Source organism: Elephas maximus, chromosome 27 (genome assembly GCF_024166365.1).
Source record: "Elephas maximus indicus isolate mEleMax1 chromosome 27, mEleMax1 primary haplotype, whole genome shotgun sequence".
In the NCBI taxonomy this organism is placed as follows: domain Eukaryota; kingdom Metazoa; phylum Chordata; class Mammalia; order Proboscidea; family Elephantidae; genus Elephas; species Elephas maximus.
In genome coordinates this window covers 28039010-28064371 of record NC_064845.1, presented here as the reverse complement: position 1 = coordinate 28064371, position 25362 = coordinate 28039010, and the positions used below count along the sequence as shown (strand labels likewise).

Sequence of the window (25362 nt, the reverse complement as noted above, 5' to 3'; positions counted from 1 at the left end):
ACAGAGAGAAAAACAGCTATGGCAGCCTCTAAAATGGCTCCCAGGGAGCCTCATTTCCAGGTGTTCACACCCTTGTGTGATCCCCTGCCCTTCTGTGTCCAATTGGACCTAGTGACTGTCTTTTAACAAGATGAGGTGAATAATGACTGTGACTTCATTCTCTCTACCTCTCACTCTCTCTAGGTCCCTGGGAGGCACAAATGCTTTGTACTTGTCTACTAACCTAAAGGTTGGTGGTTTGAACCCACCCAATGGTATCCCAAAAGGAGCACGGGTGGCAAAGTGGTTAAGCACTCAGCTGCTAACCAAAAGGTTGATAGTTTAAACCCACCACCAGCTCTGTTGGAAAAAGATGTGGCAGTCTGCTTCCGTAAAGATTTGCAGCCTTGGAAACCCTATGGGGCGGTTCTATAGGGCTGCTATGAGTTGACATCGATTTGAGGTCAACAGCGTTAGTGGTACCGCAAAAGGTTACAGCCAAGAAAACCCCGTGGAGCAATTCTACTCTGTAACAAGTGGGGTCTCCGTGAGTTGGAATTGATTTGACAGCAACAGATATTTTTTGTTCTCACTCTCTCTTGCTGCTTACTTATTCTGGGTAAAGCCAGCTGCCATGTTGTGAATAGCCCTCTGGAGAGGCCTTCATGGCAAGGAACTAAGGGAGGCTTCTGGCCACCAATCAGAGAGAAAACCTGAGACCTACCAACGGCCACACCAGTCAAGCCTTGAGACAACTGAGATCCACCTTGATGCTGCCCACGAGAGACTCTGAACCAAAGGCATCCTGGCCCACAGAAATGTGAGATCATACATTGTTGTTTTAAGCTGCGAAATTTGGGGGTAATTTGTTGTGCAGCAGTAGGTAGCAAAAACAGGCACTTATTCAGGACTCTTCTTGTATGGTGTCATTGAGAAAGGTGGGTGAAAGTTTAATCCCTATTTTCTACAAAGCAGACACAGCAACCAATGAGGGGTCTACAGAGGGTTGGGGGGGGTGGAGTGATAGGAAGAAAGGCATGGAAACTGGTAGTTTACACATCAATATTGCCAAGTTCTTAGTACCTCTAGCAATGCCCCTGCCTGTCCCTGAAGATTGATTGGGTCATCTTGCTATGGTAACCCTGAGCTGCTCATTCCTTTTACAAACTGAATTTCCAATCACCTGCTGGGCCTCCAGATTATTTTCTTGCTTCTTCTCCCTTTGACTTATATTCTTGGGGTTGGCCTGTGCTGGTCAGGTCACAGGCAGCTCGTCTCCATGACTCCTGCAAAATGTACCCTTTGGAAAGACGTGCCAGTTACCAAGTTGTTGCCTCTCAACTCCAAACATGCTCTTCCATAGTCAGCTTTGTGATGCTGGCGCTGGGACAGGGCAACCAAATTTCTGCTTTGCAGTGGCTCCCCACTCGGGTCTGCCAATAGAGCGCGACAGAGGAATACCGCAGGCTGGAGGGCAAGGCAGGCACTTGCTCCTTCCTGTTTGCTTCCTGGTCCTGTAAGAAGCATTGGGTCCAGTCTGCAGTTTCTGCAACACTACTGAACTCACCTCATGGAGCCCCTCAAAGACACCAGCATTTGCTGAGCAGTACCCTCTCCTCAGAGGTCTGGGTCCCAGCCCCCAGGACCCTTCCCTGAGTTTCTAAGTTTTCATAAATTTCAGCCTCTTCCTGTTATTCTCCAGCACTAGAAGTGGTAGCTACTTACTGCAGTTTCTACTCCCAGATAATTGTTTGCTTTTTCAGTTGCCTAATTTGGGAACCCTGGTGGCATAGTGGTTACCAGTTTAGCTGCTAACCAAAAGGTCGGCAGTTCAAATTCACTAGGCACTCCTCAGAAACCCTATAGGGCAGTTCTACTCTACCCTATGGGGCCCAACTATGAGTCAGAATCAACTCGAAGGCAACGAGTTTTTTGTTTGTTTAAGTAGAAATTATTTATATTAAATTCTTGCTTTGAAAAAACAACCTGGTGTGCTTTTTTGCCTTCTGATTGTACCCTGACTGATACAGGCATGTCTTTGTTATCTAGTGCTGCTATAACAGAAATTTCACAAGTGGATGGTTTATTCTCTCAGTCTATGAAGCTAGAAGTCTGAATTCAGGGTGCCAGCTCCAGGGGAAGGCTTTCTGTCTCTGTCAGCTCTGGGGAAGGCCGTTGTCATCAATCTTCCCCTGCTCTAGGAGCTTCTTAGCACAGGGGCCCCAAGTCCAAGGGGTGCGCTATTTTCCTAGCTCTTGTTTCTTGGTGGTATGAGGGCCTCCTGTCTCTCTGCTTGCTTCTCTCTTTTTTATCTCAAAAGAGATTGATTTAAGACACAACCTAATCTTTTAGATTGAGCCCTGTCTCATTAACATAACTGCCACTAATCCCACCTCGTTAACATCATAGAGGTATGATTTACAACACATAGGAAAACCACATCAGATGAAAAATGAAGGTCACACAATACTGAGAATCATGGACTAGCCAAATTGACACACATTTTGGGGGGACACAATTCAATCCATGAAAAGGGGTGACTGATCTACCCTGGGCTTCTGGCCAGGCTATGTCTCAGCTTTTCATCATAACCCTCCAGAGAGAGCTGCCGGCCCTGTTATTGGTTTCTACTTTTATGGCTTTATGGTCAGAAAAGATGCTTTGTAATATTTCAATGTTTTGGATTCTGTTAAGGCTTGCTTTGGGGTTCAATATGTGATCTATTCTGGAGACTGTTGCACGTGCATTGGAAAAGAAAGTATGCTTGTTTGCTGTTGGGTGGAGTGTTCTGTGTTTGTCCACGAGGTCAAGTTGGTTGATTGTGGCATTTAGATCTTCTGTGTCTTTTTAGATCCTCTTTCTGGATCTTCTGTCCTTCACCCAAAATGGTGGGCTGAAGTCTCCTACTACTATCGCGGAGCTGTCTATTTCTCTTTTCAATGCTGTTAGAGTTTATGTATTCTGGAGCCCCGTCATTGGGTGTGTATATATTTATTATGGTTATGTTATCCTCGTGTATTGACCCATTAATCATTATATAGTGTACTTCCTTATCCTTTGTGCTGGATTTTGCTTTAAAGTCTATTTTGTCAGAGATTAATATTGCCACTCCTGCTCTTTGTTGATTGTTGTTTGCTTGGTATATTTTTTTCCCTCCTTTGAGTTTTAGTTTATTTGTGTCTTTAAGTCTAAGGTGTGTCTCTTGTAGGCAGCAAATAGACTGATCTTTTTTTTCATCCATTCTGCCACTCTCTGTCTCTTTATTGGTGCATTTAGTCCATTTACATTCAGTGTAATTAGTGACAGGTATGAGTTTAGTGCTGTCATTTTGATGTATTTGTGTGTGTGTCTATGTGTGTGTGTGTGCGGGTACCATGGAGAGTTTCTCTGTTACACTTAATTTTCTATGCTGTGTTGTTTTTCTTTACGTCATTTTCTTTTTCATTGTTGTTGATTTTGTATTTGCTGAGTCTTTGTGGGGTTTTTTTTTTTTTGATATGTAGGATTGTTAGTTTCCTTTGTGGTTACCTTAAGATCTATCCCTATTTTTCTAAGTTGAAACAAATCGTTTATTTCTTTATATTGCCTTGACATCCTCTCCATATGGAAGATTTCTGACTACATTTTTTAGTTCCTCTTTTTTGTTTTAATGTTGTCATCTTTTACTATTGATGTCTCTTTTTCCCTATTTTCAGTGTTTTAGCTTTGATTTATTTTTGTGACGTCCCTATCTGGGTTGATATCTGTGTGATATCTCTTCTGTATTTGAGTCTTGGGTTGTTATCTGATGTTTTTGACTTTCTAACTGAAGGACTCCCTTTAGTATTTCTCACAATTTTGGTTTGGTTTTTGCAAATTCCCTAAACTTCTGTTTATCTGGAAATGCCCTAATTTCACCATTATATTTCAGAGACAGTTTTGCTGATTATATACTTCTTGGCTGGCAATATTTTTCCTTCAAGGCTTTATATATGTCATCCCAGTGCCTTCTTACCTGCATGGTTTCTGCTGAGTAGTCTGAGCTTAGTTTTGTTGACTCTCCTTTGTAAATGACTTTTCATTAATGTATAGCCACTTTTAATATTCTCTCTTTATCTTTGGTTTTGGCAAGTTTGTCTATGTCTCAGTGATTTTCTTTTGGGATCTACCTTGTGTGGGGTTCAATGAACAACTTGGATAGATAGCTTCTCATCTGCTGCGTTTTCAGGGAAGTTTTCTGCCAACAAATCTTCAACAATTCTCTCTGCATTTTTTCTTATGCCCCCACTGTTCTGGTACTCCAATCACTTGCAGGTTATCCTTCTTGATAGGGTCCCACATAATTCTTAGGGTTTTTTCATTTTTTTAAATTCTTTTATCTGACTTTCCTCAAATAAGTTGGTGTCAAGTGCTTCATCTTCAGTATCACCAATTCTGACTTCCATTGCTTCAATTCTGTTCCTATGACATTCTACTGAGTTGTCTAACTCTGAAATTTTATTGTTAATCTTTTCGGTTTCTGTTTGCTGTCTCTCTACAGATTCTTGCAGCCTTTTAAATTTGTCATAATGCTGTTGTATAAACCTGTTAAGTTCCTCTACTGTTTTGTCTGTGTGTTCCTTGGGGTGGTCTCTGTTTTGCCTGATCTCCTTCCTGGTCTCTTGAAAAGTTCTGTATATTAGTCTTTTGAATTCTACCTCTGGTAAGTCCAAGACATTATTTTCCTCAGGAAGGTTTCTTGAGTCTTTGTTTTGGTGGCTTCATGAAGCCATCATGGTCTCTGCCTCTTTATGTGATTTGATATTGACTGTTGCCTCTGAGCCACCAATAATTTATTTTATTTATTCATTTATTGTTTGCTTACTGTGTCCCTGCTTCTTGTTTTGTTTTTATATGCCCAAATAAGGTGGTGGCGTGAACTAATTTGGTTATTCGTGCCTTTGAAATTCTCACATTCTGTCTCCAGGCTGCTAGAACTGTTACTAGGTATGTGAGTCCAGGAGTCCATTTCCTTTTCTTGTGAGGATTCTGATCAGGTGTCCAGGTCATTGGTCACCAAGTGTGAGGTGTAGGCTCTCATTTACAGTCCTAGATGGGAGGGATGATTGGAGTAGGCACAGGTATTTGGCTGCAGTAGAGGGTCATGCACTGATCAAGGCAAGGGGCTGACTGCTGTCCCTGAATGTCTATCTGGAAGGCATGTCCCTGCTCCCAAGAGCACATAGGTAGGTGGATTTTGCAGCCAGATTACGGGCACCCAATGCTGTTGGGTGTAATGGCTGGGAGTCACCACTTATTCTTGGACCCCTGTTGCAGGTCGCTCAATGGAATGGGTGGAGCTACCAGTCTGCAGGCCCCTGATGTGGGTAGGTGAGGACCCTGCTAAATGGGCAGGGTGGAGTCAACTCTCACAAATCTACCACTCCACCTTATAGCAGATACACATGAAAATAGGCTTCAGGTATAAACCCTATTATACTGTGCTAATGAGGGCCTACGCTGTTGAAATGGGCTAACACAGGTCTAACCAGGGGTGAAAGGCATACAAAGTCCATGGACCCCTAATGCCTGTGCCTAGGCAGGGAGCCTCTGCCTGCCCTGTATTCCCAGAGTAGAGGAACTGGCAGATTATTTTTTTCCTGTTTATTAATTTGTTCCCTCTCCAAAGTGAGGAGAATGGCTCAGGACACATGATGGGTCCTACTTCCTGCCCAGGGAGCACAGCACTTTCTAAAGCCTGACCAGGACCCAGAGCAGAGCAAGGAAAATGCAGATAAAAAGGGTTTTGTTTTTGTTTCTATTTTGATCCATATGGTGGGTTAGATGCTTGTACTTATCTTTCGCTGACTGAGCAGCATTTCTCACTGGTTCTGGAGACTTGAGCAGACTCTCCACCAATTGGTCTCTCCCAAGGTGGAGAACTGGTCCCAAAACCACCACTTTCCTCACCACATGCGCGAGCCAATCTAGCCTGCAGGGTGCCAGTGCTGGCCAGGTCAGGCCTGGCAACTTCTCACTGCTTCTGAACTGTCTCTCCCTCCCTCCGCCTCTCGGTCCAATTCCTCAACTTTGTCTTTGACATTCAGGGCTCCTACATTGCCATATGTAATCGATTTGCTTGTTTTTGCAGGTCTTTTTTGTAAGAGGGACCACGAGAAGCATCTGACTACTCTGCCATCTTGGCCCTGCCTCTATTCCATTGACTTGAATCACAAGGCATGGTAGTACCAAGAGATGCCCTAAGGGATCTTCTGAATTCCAGATGTACTCTTCTTTACCTCCATTATGTAATATCAATCCGATTTCCTTCTGATAATCAGGATCAATCACACTAGCCAGTACAGTAACTCCCTTCGTTGCCTGTTGCTCCAGTGGCATAAGGAGCCCAACGTGGAAGGTAGCATTCTTAGCTTCCAGTTCAATGGAATCAGTGATGCATCTCCAGGTGGCAGCACTTCTCCCTTTGGAACTAAGACCTCTAGATCTGCAGAGCATAAGGTTGTGGGGACACGAAGCAAAAAAGCTTGTGAGTAGGTCACTAGGGGTAATAGTGAGTAGTGCCACTCCTATTCCCACCCATTCATTCCTGGACCCATGAATCCTGGCTATGGGAGATACAATACCATATACTGGACACTGGTTTAGAGCATATACAGCCTCTAGGTGAATACTGCACCAACCTTGCAAAGCATTGCCACCTAGCTGGCACCGTAATTGTGTCTTTAGGAGTCCATTCCATCATTCTAACAAACCAGCTGCTTCAGGATGATGGGGAACATGGTAAGACCAGTGAATTTCATGAGCATGGGCCCACTGCTGCATTTCATTTGCTGTGAAGTGAGTCCCTTGATTCAAGGAAATGCATGTAGGATAACATGATGGTGGATAAGGCATTCTGTAAGTGCATGGGTGGTAGTTTTGGCAGAAGCGTTGCATGCAGGGAAGGCAAATCCATATTCAGAGTAAGTGTTTATTCCTGTAAGAACCAAACGCTGCCCTTTCCATGATGGAAGTGGTCCAACGTCATCAACTTGCGACCAGGTTGCTGGATGATCACTTTGAGGGGTAGGGCCATATCAGGGACTCAATTTCGGTTTCTACTGCTGGCACACTGGGCACTTAGCAGTGGTTGTCAACAAGTCGGCCTTGATGAGTAGAAGTCCATGTTGCTGGGCCCAGGCATAACCTCCATCCCTGCCATCATGACCACTTTGTTCATGAGTAATGATGGGAGTACCTGGGAAAGGAGGATGAGCGGTTTCCAAAGAACACGTCATCCTATTCACTTGATTGTTAAAATCTTCATCTGCTTAGGTCACTCTTTAGTGAGCATTCACATAAGATACAAATATCTTCACTTCTTTGGCCCATTCAAAGAGGTATATTCACATATCTCTTCCCCATAAACCCTTGTCTCCAGCTTCCCGATCATGTTCCTTACAAGTCCTTGACAATCCAGCTAAACCACTGGCCACAGCCCATGAATCAGTATACATACAATCGTACTTCTGGCCATTTCTTCTTCCAGGTAAAGTGAACACCCAGGTGCACTACTTGAAGTTCTACCCATTGGGTGGATTTCCCTTCACCACTGTCCTTCAGGGAGGTCCCAGCAAGGGGCTGTAGTGCTGCCGCTCTCCATTTTCAAGTGGTGCCTGCATATTGCATACAGCCATCTGTAAACAAGGCACGAGTTTTCTCATCTTCAGTCACCTGATCATAAAGAGCTCCCCATGAGGCCACAGGTGCAGCCTGGGAGATGAAAGGTATGTGACAGGAGTGGAGACCATGGGCATTGGGGCATTTCCCCATGCAACTTACTTGGACCCTCACATCCTGCTCAGGCCCGATCTTGTATATACTGCTTCAATTAATGATGGAGTGCTGCTGGGCAGGTCCAACTTTATGATTCTGTGGGTCAAACAACATCCAGTTCATAATGGGAAGCTCAGGCCACATGGTGAGTCGGTGGCCCATGGTTAAGCGTTCAGTCTCTACGAAGGCCCAGTATCAAGCCAAAAGCTGTTTCTCAAAAGGAGAGTAGTTATCTGCAGAGGATGGCAGGGCTTTGCTCCAAAATCCTACAGATCAGCGCTGTGATTCACCGAGAGGGGCCTGTTCTTCAAAACGAGGATGAAGAAAAAGGCATTGGCCAGATTAATGGCTGGATACCAGGTACCAGGAGATGTGTGAATTTGCAGTTCACTCCTCCAAGGAAACTCCTCTTCCAACGGATTGGCTGCTCACATCAGATCACAAAATGGAGGCTGATTACATAATTTCTGCCAAACCCCTGAGAATCGTGGCCTAACCAAACTGACATGTAACATTAACCATCACAGTGGTGATGAAAATGTTCTGAAGTAGATACTGATGATGATTGAGTAAGACTGTAAAAGTACCTGAAGCCACTATACTACACATGTTAAAATTATTAAAACAATTTTGATTTTATGAGAAATCTACCTGTTAAAATAGCATATAGTGATTTGGAAAAATACTACCACAAAACCAAAAAAAAATCCCACTCAGGTGAATTGAAGAAAGGGTGTGGTTCTGGAGCTGACGTTCCCTACCCATGAACGAGGAGTGGCTGTAGAGGAGGTGTAGCAAATGGCTCAACCTGTAGTGACCGAGGCAGAGCTGGAGATGGAAGACTTGGTGCTCTGTAGAGCTTTGGTGTTGAGCAGGAGCAAGACCAACATCAGCAGATGGTGTGGGAGCCATTTCTGGAGGTGGCTACGATTGAACTCTACGCCTCCAGCTACCTGTCCATCTGATGCTGGTGATGGAGCTGGTGACGGAATAGTTGGTGCACTATGGAGCTCCAGTGTTAGTGCAGGAGCAGGATCAACATCAGCAGGTGGTACGGGAGCTGGTTCTGAAATGACCCATGTGGTCCCTGTCCCCAGGAGCTCACAATCTGTAAGGGAGACATGAAGATGGATAAAAAAATGAAAACAAATACATGCGAAGAGCGTGTTTTATAGAGAAAACGAAGCAGGGTGCTGTAAGATAAGGCTGGGGTGTGGTCCAAAAGGCCTCACTAAGGTGACATTTATGTCTGACCAGAATGATAGGAGGGACCAGCCCTGCACAAGTCTGGGAACAGCGCACAAGGGAGAAGGCACAGCTGGTGGAGAAATTGGGAGGCAGACGTGAGTTTGTCCAGAGAGAGGGTTGAAATGCAGCCAGTATGGCCAGAGGGAGCTGAGGAGGAGAGGAGGCAGGGAGGAGGAGAACAGGTCCTGGTGGGCTGGAGGAGTTATCTCCTGCTCTGTGATAACAACACCCCCAAAACTAATGACTCACAACACACAACAGCACACAGCATACACTCTCTGTGGGCCAGGAATCCAGACATGGCTTACATGGTGACTGTCCCAAGTTCTCAGAAGCCTGTGGTTGGGGTCTCAACTGAGTCTTGACTGGGGAGGATCTGTTCTCTACCAACTACCATGCTATGAGCAGGACTCTGTGAGCTGTTGGACTGGGGGGCATCACTTCCTCTCTGTCTGTTGATTAGGACCCTCCCTCAGGTCTATGTCACATGAATCTCTCCATGGGCAAGTCATACATCACAGCTGCTTCCCAGGGGAAGAGACAGAAATAAACTGCAGACAGAGAGAGATGACAGAGAGAGAGACAAAGAGAGAGAGAGAATAAGAGAGCGCCAAGAAACATTGCCCCGAATGGGGTCATTATAAGTCGAAATCGACTCAGTGGTAAATAACAACATTCTTCAGAAGCAAGTCCTTGAGTCAATCCACACTGAGGGCAGGGTGTCACACAGGATGTGGAAACCAGGAGGTAGGATTGTTGGGAGCCATAGTGCAGGCTGCCCACCCCCTAGTCTGAGATTAGGCACTGGGTCAGATTCTATATAATGGAAGTTATTGCAGGGTTTTATGCAGAGGGTGACAATATCTGATGTTCATTTAATTCCAACCCCTTCCTGGTGCAGACTGGGAAATGAGGCCAAGAGGGGAAGTGACTTTCCCAAGTTCACACCACCAGAACCCAGCCCTGTTTGGAGATGTACTCCATGCTGCTTCCCACACCTGCCTGAAACTCTTCCATCTCTGAGTTTCTGCATTTGCTACAGGAGCAGATTATCCAACAGGCAAGGTAAGCACAGTGAATACCACATCTCTGATGCGGCAAAACCCATGTGAAATTGCTCACTACAGAGTAGGAAGTACAAGGAGACCTGTGTTTACCTTGCTTACACGGTCATCTGCCCCCGTCAAGGATTGTAAATTTGAAGAGGCTTTGATTCTGTAGGAAGGTGCTGTGGGATTAGGAGAGACAGATGCCAGACATACCCAGAAGCAGAGTATTAGATGTGAAAAAAATATGAAAAGGTGAAAATGTTCATTACAGATTATCTGGTAAGCAGGTAAGCCCTGTGCTTACCTTGCCTATTAGATAATCTGCCCCAGATTAGCTACAGGTAATGCCAGCCCACAGGTTCTATAGGTGTTATCTCACATATACCTTCTGAGGTCCCTGGGAAGAAGATGCTAGAATGATCCCTCGTGTGGGTAAGGGGACGGGGAGGCTCTGAGAAACACAGACACTTGTTCATGGTCACAAACTGGCTGACAGGGATGACCTTTGTCTAAACCCAGCTCTGTCTGCTCAAAGCTGGGGCCCTGGCTACACCCAGGCCTTCCCCAGGTTCTGGGGGCAGGGGGAGGGCTGTGTTGGTGTCACTCTGTACAATTATGGAGATGGCATGGGGGAAAGGTGAGCACTCAGCAGCCCAGAGGAGAATTTGGGGAGGTCTTATAAAAAATAAAAAAAAAAAAATTTTTTTTTTTTTTTATCTGCCATCTGGCCCAAGCCAGGAGACCCAGAACATGACCTCACTTCCTTGATGACAGAGTACACAGAACTTGGAACCCTGGTAACCAGGCACCCACATTCAACACGCACCACCCTACCCTGATCACTTGAGTGGAGACACTCAAACTAGAAACATGTTTTCTTCTTGTCTCCCATCTTCCCTTGTATCAAATCTTGAGAGACCCAGGAGTTCGACACTTTCACGAAGGCTGAGACATGTTCTCATCCCCCACCCACGAAAGCTCAGGCCATTTACCAAAAAGAATCCAAAGGTAACACAGGGTGGCCCAGGGCTGCCAATCCAGGCCAGGCCACCACTGTGACCCCACCCAGGCAGCCCCACACCCCTCCCCAAGGTCATACCATCCACCAGGCCATGCCAGCCCTTGTCCTCATGGGGTCCCTGGGAATGGGGGCTGGGAGGAAATGCGGACAGAACTGATAGGAGGCAGAAAGTTGTTGGATGAGGCAGGGTCCATTTGGGAGAGAGGTGGTGGGGGTCAGGGAAGGAGGAGCCATGTGGCCTGGGGAGATCTGGGAGAGGAGGATAATGAGGATGATGAAAATGGGGCTGCTGCTTCAGGACTAGCACACATTGAGGGTAACCCCAAGCTCCATCCCCACGGCCTCTCACCACACTGGGTTCATGGGGCTGAGTCTGACCGTGGCTGGGCGTGGCAGGTTGGGTGCCTTGGGGAGGCTGGGGGCTGGGGTGGCAAATGGGGAGGACTCTATCACTTCCCTGCCCTGATCCCCCTGATCAGATAGAACAGTAGGATGTAAGTCTACCCAGGGGTTCCAGTTCAGACCAGGCCTTAGGGAGGAACTGTTGGGGTCACAGGCTGAGTCAGCACTCTCACCTGGACCTTCTCGGAGATCCAGCTCACTCTGAGTGTGGCAGTCAATGTGCAGCCCTAGCTGCTGGCATTGCCTGGGCCACTGCTGACCCTGTGCCAGCCAACTTCTGCCAGATCCTGCTGCAATAGTCAGAGGCTGATTCTTCTACTCGTGGACGTGGTCAGGGCTGGATGGTACAGCCCACAGGCCTAGCCGCCCAGCATGGGGGAACTGGGAGCTCCGCACAGGCACAAGGGCTTGAGGGGCAGAGAGGGAAGTGGGTGGCTTGGAGGGGCTCTTGATAACTCCCTGGCTGCTGCCGGCACTGTCTCTGCAGAACTCCCCGCAGGAGATCCCCAAGGAAAAGGAGAATGGCATCATCTCCTCGGTTTACCCCAAGAAAGGGGCGATGAAGGGCTGCCGCAGGTTCTGGGTGAGTGCAGGGGGAGGGGAGTGACGTCCCTACCCAGGGACCCAAGGTGACCAAGACACCACCCTGTGGACCGCAGGTCACTCCCAGGACTTTCCCTCTCGAGGGTCTGCAGCCTCCTCACAACAGAATGAACATTTTCCCCTCCTTCCCACTGTCCTCCCTGCCCTGGCCAGCTACAAAGTCACTCTTCCCATATTTGTAGGAATGTCAGAAGAGAGTTTTTTATACTGTCTTCACATAAGCCCATGTGTCTTTTGCGTGTTGCTGCTGTTTTAGTGTTTAACTTCAAACCCCAGGGCCTCAGGCAACACTCGGCTGGACTGTCCTTCTACAACTTCTCCCAGCTTCACACATCATCAGTTAGCAGGCTTCTTTTACCCCGAAGTACAGGGTCCAGGCTATGACACACCTTTTTCTACAACCTACAATCTCGGGGAGCACATCACATGACCCCTTCAGGTCACAGCCTGTATCCTCACTTGATGTAGAATGTTCCAGAAGGTAGGCCTGTCCCCACAGCGACTGAGCTTCTCACTGCTGCTGGCCCTGGACTGATTCCTTCTGCTGCCCTTTCAGCAGGGCTGCAGGAACGCTTACACTGACCCACCCAGGACAGACTCCCAGGAGTGGCCTGCTAGGGGAAGGATGCGCACATTTCAAGTTATGATCACTAAAGCCAGAATCCTTCTCAAAATAGCTGTCCGAGTCCCATGGCCCAGTAGTTTCTGATGCTGGCTGCATCTCTGCATTGAGCCTGTTCTGGGCGTTATGGTTCTTTTCCATTTTCCGAATCTGCTGGCCAACAGAACTGCAGGGTGGCTTTGAGGCACTTGTTGGCTCTGAGAAGCTGAGCCCCCCTCACTCCTTTACCGAGCATTCACATTTGCCCTCCCTGAACCATCTGTTCAAATCCTCAGTTCTGTGGGGGACTTTCTCCCACCCCAGGATCTCCAGGCTCTCACCCTTGGCTGGATCTGGGTGCTCACTAGCTTCAGGTTCTCAAAACCCCCTTTAATGTACAGAAAGAAAAATCTGTGTCTGGCTTATCTCATGGGCGTGTCTGCTCTGTGCACTGTCTCCAGCTGGGAAAGGGTGAGCTTGCACCAGACGTTCCCCTCTAAGTCAGGAGCAGAGCAGGCCTCATGTAGCACAGAGGGAACATCACAGAGCCCTAGTGTCGGATGGCTCTGGGTGCTGACTAGGTGACTTCGAGCAGACACTAGACGTCACCAAGCCTGTTTTCTCATCTGTGGAACGGGGTGTTTTGTGAGGACTCACTGGGATGCTGCTCTTCCTTCAGGGAGATACCACGGTTACTTAGTTCACGAAATCACTTCAGGTTCCTAATGTTTGTAATCATCCCCACCTCCAATTCTGCTTGGAAAGCCAAGTCCTGTTTGCTACTGAAGGCACTCGTGTCCCACCTCCTGCCACAGGTCACTGAAGGAGAGGGAGTACCTGGTCTGAGCTCCAGGCCGCCAACCCTCCTGGTGGTTCATGGGGTTGCCTCTGACAATATGTCCCTCCTCTGTCCCACCCCAGTGTGTCTGTGGTTCTGAAGAGGACCTGGATGAGGCCTGGGTGATGAAAACCTTCAAGGCAGGCTCACTGGAGAAGCTGGTGGAGTACCTCGTGCCCGCCTACCTAAAAGGTGACTTCTCCTACATCAAAATCTTTCTGGGAGCCTACAGAACCTATGCCACCACCCAGCAGGTCCTAGACCAGCTGCTCCAAAGGTGAGCACTCTGCCCTCCACAGCCCAGTGGGGACTCTACCCCCTACCACTTGTGAGTCTGGAGAATGTCACTTCACCACTCGGAGCCTCAGTTTTCTCCCCTGAAAAGTGGGGTGGTAAAGGTCCAATCAGCTAGAATTACTGTCAGGGCCACATGGGATAAGCCACAGGAAGTGTGTAGCCAGAGCCCAGCTCTATGGTAAAGGGTGTTGGAGGGGCTGGGATGTTCACATTTATTATTTTCCTCTCCCCCATGAAGGAGCTCTCTGCCCTTGAGCAATTCTACCTCCCATTTGTAAAGGGGAGGTTGAGATTGTCCTTGGTATAGCTAGAACAGGGATCCCTGGAGGCTGGTAGAGGGGCCCCTCGACTCTCAGATACCTGGGAAGGTGGTGGGTGAGTTCACTCATTCACCAGTTATCCATGAAGCCCCTACTGTTGCAGACACTGTTCTAGGTATTTAGCATTGCTCAACGAACAAAGCAGAATAGGAAGCCCTGCCCTCCTGGGCCTCCATTCCAGTCCGAGAGTCAGACAGGAACACGAGACATCTTAAGCAAGTAGTGTTCACAGTGCAATAGATGTGACACCCTCACACCACCTCTAGGTATGGATGTAACCACCCCTCTTCTGCCCAGGACAGTGAGCCCCAGGAGCAGCTGAAAGGGTGAGTGGACTTTGGGTGGAGAAGGAGGGGCTCCTATCTCTACAGAAGGGTGGAGGCTGTACGGGGCCTGTGTCTGGATTGGGGTAAATCCTCGTGGTGCAGTGGTTAAGTGCCAGGGCTGCTAATGAAAAGGTCAGCAGTTGGAATTCGCTAGACACTCCTTGGAAACTCTACGGGGCAGTTCTACTCTGTCCTATAGGGTCGCTATGAGTCGGAATCAACTCAACGGCAGTGAGTTCGGTGTCTGGATTGGGGTTGGCAGACCCTGGGCCCCATACATCAAGATTCCACTACAGCGATGAGTTTAGGGGTGTCCCCTGCAGGACATAAGAAGTCATAGAGAGCTGGGAGTGGAACCTGGGTGTCCTGGGGAGCAGAGGAGAGGCTGGGTGCTCACAGAGGCCCCTGAGAAAATTCATCCTGCCACAATTTCCTCACATCACCGCTTGCCCCCTCTCCTATTTGGGACCCAAAACAGGAGGTGTGGGGTGGGGGTGGAGAAAATTGCTCCCAAATCCCAATCCCCAGTCAGGGATGCTCAGCTGTATATGTGCCCTTGTCCCAGGGCAGAACAGTGTCCATGGGAGAAGAGACCCTCACACACGGGCAGACAACCAGGCAGCACGCTGGTGCACACGCTCTAGAGGAGCCCTATGGCTTGGACATCTGGGGCAGGGGATGGACTCTGTGTGTCCCCCAGCATCAGATAATCCTGGAGCATTAATGTGTGCCAGGCTCTGGGGTGAACATGCAGACACGCATCTCCGTGCCCTAAGTGGGTTACTGTCCAGTGGGGAGAGGGCCAGGGGACATAAATGGATGTAATTCAGGCTCCCCAAGGAGGAAGAGTTGGTCAGACCATCGACGGTTAGCTCCCTGGGACAAGGCTCTGTGCTAGTCCCGTCAGTGACCAGGCCTGCTACTGCCAGGGCAGACAGAGGGTGTGATACGGGGTGGTGCTGACCTTTGGAAGGTCAGGGGAGACAGAGGGAACGGCTCTTTGCAAGGGTGCCCTGGGAGGGCAGTATAGCAGGGAAGCAAGGCTTCTGACCCTGCTCTTCACCACCCACCCCCAGCGCCATCTCTTTTATCTTGGGCACATGGCTCAAGGAATACTTGGAGGATTTCAATCAGCCCCCGGACTTCCCCTGCCTAAAGCTCGTGCTGGAGTATGTGCAGGTGAACATGCCAGGCTCACATCTGGAGTGCTGTGCCCAACTTCTCTTGGCACAGTTGGATCAAATGGAGGTCACTGAGGCAGAGCCAGAGGGTAAGGAAGACTGGGCATGACTGCATGTGAGCTTGTGAGGGGCACGGGGGAAGACCCCCAGAGGGTGGGGTTGAGTAACTTCAGAACGTCCTCTGGTGGACGACAGTCTGGAAAGACTTCCTGGGGTGGAAATCTTGGGAATGGGCTTCTCTTCGTGGCAGCGGGTGTTTTCCATCACTGGCAAGGCATGAGGAGAGGCAGTCATGTTGGTTAACCTTTCTCCTCTTGCAGCTCCAGAGCCGGAGCCAGCACCAGTGGTAAAAGGAGCTCGAGAGCTATCCTTGTCCCAAGAACCGGCTCCTGGACAATCTCCTGGGTTACGTTCAGTTCCTGTAGCAGCACCAAAGTGCTATAGTGCACTGCCTACTATGTCATCGGCTGCAGCACCGGCACCAGATGGACAGCTGACAGGAGGGGTGGATCCCTCTCCTGGGTCTCCTCCAGAAATGGCTCTCGGACCACAAGCTGATGTCACTCCTGCTCCTGCTGCTGCTCCAACACCGGAGCTGCAGAGAGCACCAGCTGTTCCATCACCAGCTCCATCACTGCCACCAGACCCAGAGCTGCCTGAGCGGTGGGATTCTTATCATGGGCCACCTCCAGAACCGGCCCCTGTACCAGCTGGTGAGGTTGATCCTGCTCCTGCACCAAAACCAGAGCTCCACAGAGCACCACTGATTCCATCACCAGCTCCTACAGTGGAACCTGACGAAGACCCAGCTGGAGGCTCAGATTCGTATCCTGGGCCACCTTCAGAACTGGTTCCCGGACCACCAGCTGATGTCAATCCTGCTCCTGCTCCTGCTCCTGTTTCAACACTGGAGCCTGATGTAGCCCAGGTCTTTCCCGAGGTCCACCACGAGCATCAGGTGGAGAGTCAGATGGAGAGGTGGATTTCCATCCTGAGCCACCTCCAGAACCAGATCCTGGACCACCAGCTGACGTCAATCCTGCTCCTGCTCCAACATAGGAGGTCAACAGAGCACCAGTTATTCCGTCACGAGCTTCAGCTCTGGCAGCAGATGGGTAGCCCGCTGGAGGATCACATTCTTAACCAGGGCCAAGACCTGAGCCGGGCCCTGGACCACCTCGTGATGTCGATCCTGACCCTGTACAGACACCGACGCTCAATACAGCACCGCCTATCCCACCACCAGATGGAGAGCCTGCAGAAGAGCTGGATTTTTTCCCTGGGCAATTTCGAGAACACACTCAAGGACCACTTCCTGAGTCAGATCCTGCTTTTGCAGCAACACTGGAGCAGGATACGACAGCAGGTCCTCCATTACCAAGTCGAGCACAGTCACCTGTCAGAGGGCGTGCTGAAACATCGGGTTCTCTCGCTGGTTCGAGACCATAACGAGCTCCTGGACTGCCTGGTGAGGTCCATCATGCACCTGGACTAACACTGGAGCTCCACAGAACACCATCACCAGCTCCAGCACTGGCACCAAACGGAGAGCCAGCTGGAAGATCAGATTCTTATTCTGGGCTACATCCAGAACTGACTCCTGGACCACTGGCTGATGTCAGTCCTGCTCCTATTCCTCTACTAACACCAGGGCTCAATGTAGCCAACAACCCTCCATCTCGATCTTTGGCCCAGGAACCAGGAGAAGAACCTGCTGGAGGGCCCGATTCCCACCCTGGGCCACCTACAGAAATGGTTCCTCAACCACCTGCTCCTGCACCAACACCGGAAGTCCTTAGACCACCAGCTATTTCATCACCAGGTCCGGCCATGGCGCTGGACAAAGAGTCAGCTGGAGGGGTGGATTTCCATCCTGGGCCACCTCCAACTGGCTCCCCACAAACAACTGATATTGATCCTGCTCCTACTCCAACACTGGAGCCCCACAGGCTATTAAGTCCTCCACCGCTAGCTCTGCCTCGGGCACCAGAGGCGGAGCCAGTTGCCCTACCTCCTCCACAGGAGCTCCTCATTCACAGCCAGGGAACATCAGCCTCAGAACCAGACATTTTCTTCTTCTCACCTCAGTGGGTGTTTTTTCGCTTTTCTTGTAGTATTTTTCCAGCTCAATTTATACTTTATAGCTTATACTGTATTAACTGGTAGATTTCTTATTAATAAAGTTTTGTTTTAATAGCTTTAAAGTATGTAATAGAGTGGCTTTACCTACTTTCACAATCCTATTCAACCATCACCAGTATCTGCTCTAGAACACTTTCACGACCACCGTGATGATTCATGTTATGTGTCAACTTGGGTAGGCCATGATTCTCAGGGATTTGGCAGAAATTATGTAATCATCTTTCATTTTGTGATCTGAGATGAGCAGCCAATTAGTTGGAAGAGAAGCTTCCTTGGGGACATGGTCTGAAAATTAATATATCTTCTGGGGTATGCAGTCATTACTCTGGCTAATGCCTTTTTCTCTATCCCTGTTTTAAAGGACCACCAGAAGCAGTTTGCCTTCAGCTGGTAAGGCCGGCAATACACCTTCGCTAATTCATCTCGGGGGTATATCAACTCTCAAGCCCTGTGGCATAATTTAGTCCACAGGGAACTTAATTTCTTTTCCCTTCCACAAGACATCACACTAGTCCATTATGTTAACGGTATTATGCTGACTGAACGTGTAAGAAAGAACTATCAATACCCTAGACTTATTGGTAAGACCTTTGCATGCTGGAGAGTGGAAAATTATTCTGACAAAAATCCAGGTGCCTACATCTCAGTGAAATTTCTAGGGCTCCAGCAATGTGAGGCATGTCGAGATATTCCTTGTAAAGTGAAGGATAAGTTTATGTATCTGGCCCTTCCTACAACTAAAAAAGAGGCACAATATTTGTTGGGCCTCTTTGGATTTTGGAGGGATCATATCCCTCATTTGGGGGTGCTGCTCCAGCCTATTTATCAAATGGCTTGAAAAGCTTCTGGTTTTGACTACGGAACACAACAAGAGAAAGCTTCGCGACAGGTTCAGGCTGATGTCCAAGCTGCTCTGCCACTTGGGCCATATGAACTGGCAGATCCAATGGTTCTGGAAGTGTCAGGCAGACATGCTGTTTGGAGTCCTGTTTGGAGTCTCTTGACAGGCCCCTATTGGTAAATCACAGTGCAAATCCTTAGGATTTGGGAGCAAAGCCCTGCCATCCTCTGCATTTAACTACTCTCCTTTTGAGAAACAGCTTTTGGCTTGTTACTAAACATTCAACCATGGGACACCAAGTCACCATGCTCCCTAGCTGCCCATCATGAACTGGATATTGTCTGATTACAGAGCCATAAAGCCGGATGTGCACAGCAACACTCCATCATTAAATGGAAGTGGTATATACAAGATCAGGCCTCAGCAGGACCTGAAGGCACAAGTAAGTTGCATGGGAAAATGCCCCAATGCCCATGGTCTCCACCCCTGTTCCATTACCTGCCCTTTCCTAGTCTTCATCTATGGCCTCATGATCAGTGGACTGAGGAAGAGAAACTGATGTCTGGTTTACAGGTGTTTCTCTGCATGATATGCAGGCACCATCTCAACATGGACAGTGGCAGCAAAGCAATACAGCCCCTTTCTGGGACCTCCCTGAAGGGCAGTGGTAAGGGAATAGCCTCTCAAAGGGCAGGACTTCAATCAGTAAACATGAATTTTCACTTTACTTGTAAGGAAAAACGGCCAGATATGCAGTTGTACACTGATTGATGGGTTGTGGCCAATTGTTTCACTGGATAGCCAGGGACTTGGAAGGAACATGATTGGCATTTGGAGCTAAGGAAGTATGAAGAAGTGGCACGTGACAGACCTCTCTGAACAGGCCAAAGAAGCAAACATATTTGTATCTCATGTGAATGCTCTGACTTAGGCAGCGTTCTCTAAAGAAGCAAAACCAGTAAAGTGTATAAATATCTATATATAGAGAGAGAGATTTATATCAAGAAAATGGCTCACACGGTTTTAGAGGCCACAACATCCCAAGTCTGTGGGTCAGGATAGAGGCCTCTCCTGATTCATGTACCCTCAGGTGCTGGTGTACCCAAGATAGGGAGGCTGGAGAGCAGGGCTTTTGCTCACAGGCTATGAAGATCAACAAATCCAAAGAGTGGCAGGCAAGACCGCAGGTAAACTGTTAGCTCACGTCCCAAAAACTGGAGGTGAGACGAACAGAAGTCAGCTGCAGATTCCACAATGACAAAAGCCCCCGAGCCCTGCCAGAATGTCTGCACAAAATAGATGCAGGACACACACCCAAGGAAACTCCCCTTCAACCAATTGCCTACTAACATCATATGGCACCATGGGGGTAATCACATATTAAATCTCAACAGGGAAGTGACCACAACATAACATGACTGCAAAAACTCTGAGAATCACGGCACAGCCAAGTTAACACATACTCTTAACTACCACAGTTCACCCCTTTCCAACTCTACACATCTCCTTAAACCATACATAATCTCTGAATAAAGACAATTATAAAGGCATTCTTGTGCTAACATGATACAATGAACACACATACAACCAAAAATGCACTAGCCCTGTTTACATCTTATATTTTATAAGTTGAGAAAACAAAAATATTTGATGCACACATACAAAGCAGAAACACTCGTAACAGTGACACTCCTGGTTTCTGCAGTTGGTCACATGGCCATAACTGGTATTTAGAACTACCTTCTTCCACCACCTATTCCATGTTCCCTTTGCTCTAAGCAAGCACCTCAGCTCGTCGTGGCTCTTTCCTGGTCGGGTGACCAAACTGTCATTCGTAAAGGGTGTGGGCCATTAGTAGTCCTGTCGTAACTGAATTGCTGTAATTTTACACTGACATTAATCACAAGGCATGTGTGATTGTTAAGATTGTGTGTGTCAACTTCGCTGGGCCACGATTCTCTGTGTCTTGGCTGTTGTACGATGTTATGATCACTTCCCTGTTGAAAGCTGATATGTGGATTTCAGATATGGAACCCCCATAATGGAACCTTCTGAGTGGTATCAGTGCAGGTAGGGCCTGTGGTGGCTCACTCCCCACTCAGCCTTTCTCTCTTCACCCTCTGCCACATACTTCCTTCCTGCTCATCTTGCCAAGGCTCTTGGCTTGCTCTGGATCCTGCAGCTGTCTCTTGTTCATCCAACCTCCAGTTCTTGGGACTTATCTGCCGATCCTGGGATTCATCAACCTTCACAGCCTGTGCGTTTAAGAGCCCTGCTCTCTAGCCTGCCAATCTGGGGTTTGCCAGCCCCTATTGCTACATGAATCAGAAGAAGCCTCTACCCTGATGCATGGACTTGCAAATCTACAATCACATGAGCTGCTTCCTTGATGTAAATCTCTCTTTCTATACATATTTATATCCTTGACTAGCTTTGCTTCTCTAGAGAACCCAGCCTAAGACAGTTGGTACCGAGAGTGGTTCTAGACAAACAAAATTTTAAGGATGAGTTTTCTAAATTAATTTTCAAGTCTGGTTAGTTTTGAAGATGTTGATGACTCTGCTCTCAGTAGTAAAGAAGGCACTGCTAATCCATGGCATGAGGCAATTCAAATATGCAAATTATCACCACCAACAGATCAGGTATTGGTGAAAGGCGAGGCTCTGGGTGATCGCATATATGATACATTTCAACAATTTTCTCATAATGAGAAGTATACAGAAGCTGGTTGGTTGGTCCTACTTTCACCAGACAAACTGGTGAAAGAAAGAGATGCACTCAGGGCTTCAGTGTCTAAGCTCAAGTGCAGGATAAACAACCTCAAAGTTTCCACTTGTGCTTTGAAAGAAAGCCTTATTTCTTGTAGCAATAACGCTGATATTGCCAAAAACCAAACCAGAGTCTTATTGTAAGAGTGGCTCAATTACAATCCTACTTCAATTGCCAACCTTAAGAGGTGTCTGAAGTTAAAATGAGGGCACTGATTGGGAAGAAATAAGATCCTGAAACTTGGGATGGGGACATATGGGAAGATAATTAGAAAGCTGGAGACAGTGAGCCCCTAAATTCCATTTAATCACTCCTGTTGGTTGGGTTGCCAATAGAACCACTTCCATAGGAAGAGATTACTTGACGTTTGTCTGCTACACCACCCTGCCCAGTAAAAGCATTAGCCCCTCCACTTCCATTTAATGAAATTAGCCCTTCCTCAGCTGCCTCTAAATAGCCCTTGCCTGAGCCATTGCCTGGGGCATCATCTGAGGCAGATGCTTTACAAGACAATGCTGAATGTTCTCAAAACAATCCCACACTACAGATTCTGGCTTCTAGGCATATAACTAGACTTAAGTCCCAGCGAACCACAAAAGGTGAAGTACAAAGTGTGACCCAGGAGGAAGTACGCTACACTCCAAGAGAAGTGCTTGAGTTTTCTAATATGTGAAAACAGGAACCTGGGGAATAGGTGTGGGAATGGTTATTAAGGGTGCAGGATAATGCTCCAAGGAACGTAAACATGAATCGGACTGAGTTTATTGCTATGGGTCCACTAAGCACAGATTCTTCATTCAGTGTTTCACCTCAAGAAGTTAGGAAAAGATCTAATAGTTCCTTTGGTTAGGTTGCTGAAGCATGGGTCACGCAGTTGCCTACAGTAAATCAAGTTGACGTACCAGACATGCCTTGGTATACTGTAGAAGACGGTATTCAAAGGCTTAGAGATACTGGCATGCTAAAATGCATTTCTCAGGTTAAACCCACAGACCCACACATGGAATGCCCAGAGAACACACCTTTTACCACAACTGTGAGGAAAAAAATTCTGAAGGGAAATTCAGCATCCTTGAAGACTGCTGTGACTGCTATTTTATGTAAATCAGATTTGACACTGGGAACTGCCCTAACTGAATCAAGACACCTAAATACAATAGGGTTGATTGGACCCTGTGATAGTAGGGGCCAAGTGGCAACACTCAATCAACAAAGACAAGTGGACGTGGTTACAGTAATGGATGGCAGAATCAAAGCAGTAATCAGAATAGTGTGACTCATATGGACTTAAGACTACTTAGTCATGGTGTCCCCAGGAGTGAATTAGATAGGAAATCTACTAAATATTTACTTGATCTGTACAAACTGAAGAACTCTAGTTCAGGTGAACAGCAGTCTAACGCGAATCGCTCTCAGTCAACTCCCATATTTGAGCAAATTTAAGGACCCACAACCCCTTCAATGAAGGGGAGGCCAGGTCCCCATGAGGAAGGACTCCAATACACTGTCAAAAATTTATATGCTCAATTCTCTCCTAGCCTTCCCCAAAGGTGTCTACAACCTTTTATGAGAGTGACTTTTCACTGATGAAAAGAAAATAATCAGACTTTTTGGGGATTACCGGACAGTAGCTCTGAACTGACACTAATTCCAGGAGACACAAAACGGTACTGTAGCCCACCAGTCACAGTGGGAGTATATAGAGGTCAGGTTCTTAATGGAGTCTTGGCTCATGTTTGTTTCACAGTAGGTCCAGTGGGTCCCTGAATCCCCCCATAGTGATTTTCCCAGTGCCAGAATGCATTATTGCAATAGATACGCTCAACAACCGGCAGAAACCCCACGCTGAATCCCTCACAAATGAAGAAAGAGCTATTTTGGTAGGAAAAGCCAAGGGGAAGCCATTAGAACTGCCCCTACCTAGGAAAACAGTAAACCAAAAGCTATACTGCATTCCTGGAGGAATTGCAGACATGACTGCCACCATCAAGGACTTGAAGGATGCAGGGGTGGTGATTCTCACCACATCCCCCATTCAACTCGCCTATTTGGCCTGTGCAAAAAACACATGGACCTAGGAGAACAACAGTAGATTATAAAAAACTTAACCAGGTTGTGACTCCAACTGCAGATGCTGTTCCAGATGTAGTTTGATTGCTTGAGCAAATTAATACATGTCCTGATACCTGGTGTATAGCTGCTGAACTGGCTAATGCCTTTTTCTCCATAACTGTTTTGAAGGATCATCAGGAGAAGTTCACTTTCAGCTGGCAAGGCAAGCAATACACCTTCACAGGCCTACCTCAGTGCTCCATGAGCTCTCCAGCCCTATGTCATAATTTAGTCAGCAGGAACCATGATTGCCTTTCCCTTCCATAAGATGTCACAGCTGGTCCACTACATTGACGGCATTATGCTGATTGGACCTAGTAAGAAAGAAGTATCAATGACTCTGGACTTATTGGTAAAACATTTGCCTGCCAGAGAGTGGTAAATTATTCCCACAAAAAATTCAGGCACCTACCACCTCAGTCAAATTTTTAGGGGTCCAGTGGTACGGGGCATGTTGAGATATTCCCTCTAAACTGAAGGATAAGTTATTGCATCTGGCTGCTCCCACAACTAAAACAGAGGCACAGTGCCTACTGAGCCTCTTTGGAATTTGGAGGCAATACGTTTCTCATTTCAGTGTGCTACTCCAGCCTATTTATCAATTGACTTGAAAAGTTGCTAGTTTTGAGTGGGGCCCAGAACAAGAGAAGGTTCTGCAACAGGTTCAGGCTGCTGTGTAAGCCACTCTGCCACTTGGGCCACATGATCCAGCTGATCCAACGGTGCTTGAAGTGTCCGTGGCAGATGAAGATTCTGTCTGGAGACTTTGGCAGGCCCCTACTGGTGAACCACTGCACAGACCCTTAGGATTTTGGAGCGAAGCCCTGCCATCCTCTGCATTTAACTACTCTTCTTTTGAGAAACAGATTTGGCTTGTTACTGGGCCTTAGTAGAGACTGAACACTTAACCACGGGACACCAAGTCACCATGTGGGCTGAGCTGCCCATCATGAACTGGGTATTGTATGACCCACAGAGAAATAAAGTTGGATGTGCACAGCAGCACTCCATCATTAAATGGAAGCAGTATATACAAGATCGGGCCCAAGCAGGACTTCAAAGCCTGAGTAAGTTGCATGAGGAAACAGCCCAAATGCCCATGGTCTCTATTCCTAGCACATTACCTTCCTTCTCCCAGTCTGCACCTATGGCCTCATGGGGAGTTCCTTCTGATCAGTTGACTGAAAAAGAGAAACTTGTACCTGGTTTACAGATGATTCTGTGCAATATGCAGGCACCACTCAAAAGGGAACAGTGGCAGCACTTCAGCCCTTTCTGGGACCTCCCTGAAGAACAGTGCTGACAGGAAGTCCTCCCAACAGGCAGAACTTTGAGCAGTGCACCTGGTTGTTCACTTTGCTTGGAAGGAGAAATGGCCAGATGTGAGCTTCTATTCTGATACATGGGCTGTGTCCAAAGGTTTGGCTGGATGGTCAGGGACTTAGAAGGAATATGATTCAAAAATTGGAGACAAGAATTTATGGGGAAGAGGTATGTGGATAGTCCTCTATGAATGGGCCAAAGAAGTGAAGATATGTGTGCCATGTGAATGCTCACCAAAAGGTGACCTCACCAGAGGATTATTCTAACAATTAAGTGGATAGGGTGATGTGTTCTTTGGAAACCAGTCATCCTCTTTCCCCAGCTACTCCCATCATTGTTCAAGTGACTCATGAACAAAGTGGCCCTGGTGGCAGGGATGAAGGTTATGCATGGACAACAACATGGCCTTCCACTCACCAAGGCTGACTTGGCTACAGCCACTGCTGAGCACCCAATCTGCCAGCAGCAGAGACCAATACTGACTCTCCAATATGGCACCATCCCTTGATGTGATCA

At 47.6% G+C, this 25362-nt stretch overlaps 2 protein-coding genes across 7 annotated transcripts in view; both read right to left on the bottom strand.

Moving 5' to 3' along the window:
- LOC126068313 (ral guanine nucleotide dissociation stimulator-like) overlaps positions 1-25362 on the bottom strand; it is a 497494-nt gene that overhangs the window by 421101 nt on the left and 51031 nt on the right. For 4 of the 6 annotated variants that reach the window (XR_007515600.1, XR_007515599.1, XR_007515601.1 and 1 more), the window contains exon 1: positions 8535-8877. The gene's annotated coding sequence lies outside the window, so the exon portion shown is untranslated. Of the gene's footprint in view, positions 1-6638; positions 6663-8534; positions 8882-25362 lie in introns of those variants that run through there. The other 2 variants (XM_049870813.1, XM_049870815.1) reach the window with 2 other exon arrangements.
- LOC126068250 (collagen alpha-1(X) chain-like) overlaps positions 1-25362 on the bottom strand; it is a 112055-nt gene that overhangs the window by 52776 nt on the left and 33917 nt on the right. The window lies entirely within an intron of this gene.